Source organism: Nannospalax galili, unplaced genomic scaffold (genome assembly GCF_000622305.1).
Source record: "Nannospalax galili isolate Female #2095 unplaced genomic scaffold, S.galili_v1.0 scaffold402, whole genome shotgun sequence".
Classification (NCBI taxonomy): domain Eukaryota; kingdom Metazoa; phylum Chordata; class Mammalia; order Rodentia; family Spalacidae; genus Nannospalax; species Nannospalax galili.
The window spans coordinates 1,815,998-1,819,913 of NW_008348875.1; positions in this window are offsets into that span (position 1 = coordinate 1,815,998).

Below are 3,916 nucleotides of genomic sequence, written 5' to 3' on the forward strand. Positions count from 1 at the left end.
CACTTACATGGGTTTGGAGGCTAAGGGAGCTCCACAGTGAGATCAGTGAGATCCTGGTCTTGGATGTTTAGAAAGTGATATACCTACGGATAGTGGCTTTAAAATTTTCTTGGTGGAAAATATACTACATACATAAAAACATGCAACAGAGAAAGAGAGAGAGAGAGAGAGAGAGAGAGAGAGAACAGAATTTCAAAATTTCAAAACTAGAAAGGCATGGAAATGAACTTGACAAATGCTAGAAGTAGCTGCGTAGTTGTGTACTCCAATGTTTAGGAACAGCATTTTGCATGAATTTAGCAGGCTCTACCAAGAAACCAAATTGCATGTCATAGACAGATCTCAGTGATATACAAAAAAATTATGGACAGAGAAATAAAACAGATAAAACAGATGACAAACAATTTAAAACACTTTAAACTGCACAGAAAAATTAAAAGCAGAATTATCTTGTATTTCCAAAACATAATTTCTCATACTGGTGTTAGAATTATTCAGACTTGAATTAAATAAATGTTTCACATGACTTTAATAATGTTTCATTGCCAAATATACCTTTGAAAAAAATTGAAATGATAAATTTTCCACAAAAAGAAGTAATTAAATAATGTGTAGTAGGTAGTCTTCAGAGTGTTTAAGGAAATATATATGCTGTTTTTTTCATCTTACATGGTGAAGATTCAGGAATATACTTTGAAGTAGTGGAAAAATTGACATCTTTGCACATAAATGAAAGAAATAATTTTTTTAAAAAACTTTCAAATATAAGCATAAGTTTAAAAGGGGGAATAATCATGGAAGAGGAAAGTTGAAGAGCGAAGAAAAATTATTTGTCAGTGTCTTTCCTTACCAAAGCCCAATAAATAACATTTAGATTTTTAAAAATCAAGAAAATGTTATAAACACATATTGCTTAGGTGTGAGAACAATGGAGATCTCCTACTTAAAAAGTAAACAGAAATGATAACTTAATGGAAAACTTATTAAAAATAAAAAAATCTATTAAAGTATGATAAAGAGAAAGTTACTGAAGGTAATTTCTCATTGAGCTATTTGGGTGGGAGAGGTTTGTCCTGCACAGCATTGTTTGAATGTATGCAGCTTTGCCCTCTAATATTAACAAAAGGTCATTTATATGACTTTTGTTTTTGCACAGGGTTTCCCTGTATCCCCAGCTGGCCTGGAACTCACTATGTATATCACGCTCATTTCTGTCTCACAGGCATCTGCCTGTCTCTCCCTCCTGGGTGCTGGGATTAAAGGTGTCCTTGTATGACATTTTTAATAGCTAATTATTTCAACAATCTCTTCTGTTTTGTTTGTCATGTGTTTTAGATAAACGGGGAGTTGAAGTCAGTAAATCAATTGTGGGTGATATGGCCTGGACACGGTGAATTCACATGGAAGCAAAAAAAGTAAAATAAGCAAAGCAAAAGTCTTTCTCTTAATGTGCTTACTCTGCATGGCCATCTACATTTATGACATTAACCTTAACTTCTGTGCCAGTCCTGTGGAGTGCCATGGCCATTGTTCATATGGCAAAGCTGATTTAAAGAAACTGTGGATTTTACTGGGCTGTACTCTACCTTTGCAATATTTTGGTATGAATGGCCTGCTCCACTCTGCTACGTTGTTATAAAGTTCATAACTAGGACTCTAAAAGTGAAAAGTTAATTTGGAAAAATATCAGTCTCATTGCAGATAGACTCCTTTTAGGAAAAATCTTAATTAAATTAAAGAGTATGTAATTTGCAACACATGTCTTTTGCAGAGCCTCTGAGAGACCTGAAAGAGAAGTCCCAGCAGTCCAATGTGGATTGGGGAAGTAAATGGTGACACCCTAACTGTATTCTGCCTGTGTTATAAGGCCATTGATATATCTAGTATAGAGAGATTCCATCTAGGATTGCTGATAGAATGTTTGTATTTTAGATGCTAAAATATGCTTTCTTTATTATATGGTTTGCCTTGAGACAGTCTCATTATTTAAAATTGCCTATTATCAGAGTAGATATGTTAAAAACAATTGCTAATTGAGTACCTAGCTATAAAATTATAGGCTAGCTAATGCAATAGGATGCCTTCCGTTTTTCATTCTTTTAAGAGTCTTGATATTATGTAAAGTCAAGAGGAACTTGAACTTGGTAAATTGCCTCTGTCTTCTGATTTGTGGCATTATAGTCACACCTGGCTTGTAGCTTGATTTATTTTTAATCAAAATATTTCCATTAATTGCTGCAGTAGATTTCTTTCAAAATAGCAATTTCACTGCTAACTTGCATTCATTGTCCCAGAGACAGGAGAGCTATGATTTGTAAAACAACAGTGTGGAAGTGTCTGCACTTTATGTAGCATCACAATGGTACTCAGTCTTTAACACATAGACCTTGGGGATGTTCACTATGCAAACTAGCCTGAGATGTTGACTCAGTCCTTTATTACCAGAACTCAGGAGGCAGAGGCAGACAGATTTCTTGATTTTGAGGTCAGCCTGGTCTACATAGTGAGTTCCAGGCCATCTGAGGCTAAAGGGAACCCTTGCCCTGAAAGAATAAAGTCCCATTAAAAGAGAAAGAAAGAAAGAAAGAAAGAAAAAAGAAGAAAGAAAGAAAGAAAGAAAAAAACAAAGAAAGAAAGAAAGAAAGAAAGAAGAAAGGAAGAAAGGGAAAAAGGATACCAAAGTTGTCACAAAAAAAGTGATATGGAGATATGGGAGGTGTTGGAGGGGAGGAATGGGCGTGGATTTGATCAAAACACCTTAGGTGCCTGTGTAAAATTCTCGATAAAGTTTTCATAAAAGTTAAAAAAAAGAATCCACAGACATACATTATTAGTAGTAATATGCACTATTATTATTAATTGTTATTATTCTTTTCAATTCAAATCGTACAGAAAATGCTGATTGCAGAGAAACATCTCAGATAACTCAGGTACCACTTTCTCCATGGTAGTACTTGTTTCCCTTTCTCTAATTTACTTCTGTTTCATGAAGGTGGATACTGAATTACCAATAAATCACTCGAAATAACCCTAGAGTATCTTACTAGGAATGTAGCCAAGCTATCCATGGTCTCTGAGAACCACCATCCCTGGATATCTCTCTCTACTCTGACTCCTATTAATGTGCTCATGGTCATGGTACAGACTCAAATATGAAATTATAAAGTCCTGTGCCTGAAATGTATGCTTCTGCCTGCAAATTTGGTAAAATACCTTTGAACCCCCCAATTCATTGTGTGTGTGTGTGTGTGTGTGTGAGAGAGAGAGAGAGAGAGAGAGATAGAGAGAGAGAGAACTGTGCACATGTAGGTGGAGGCCAGAGAACAATCTTGGGTATCAGTATTGATGAGACTTCCAACTTCGCTATTGAGACAGGATCTCTCATTGGCTGGGAGCTCACCAGTTAGGCTATGCATGAAAGACCCAGGGATCTTCTTGCCCTACATCCCCAGCATTCGGATTACAAGGACATATCAGAAAGCCTGGCTTTTAACATGGATACAGGGGAATCAAACAGATGTTTTCATGCTTGTGCAGAAACACTTTACTTGAATAAACTTTTACAAAGCCCATCAACCCCCAAATTTACTTTTCTATAAATGTATTTAAGACAATTTATTGCATTAGACAATTTATTGCAACATTTCATTGACCTTCTTGACAGAAAGGGCATAGAAGAAAGCCCCATCCACAAATGTTCTGGCAAATTAATCAACTGTGTTAATATAACTTAAAATACAATTTATGGCCATTAATTCTTATGTGTGTTCTTTAACCTCCATGTATGTATTAGATTTTCATTTCCATTTCCATGAAGAAAATCAATATATATATATAAATTAATTGTCCAATGAAATTGGTCAGTACAATGCCACTATAATGGTATTCCTAAGGCCATATCTCTTTATGGAAGAAA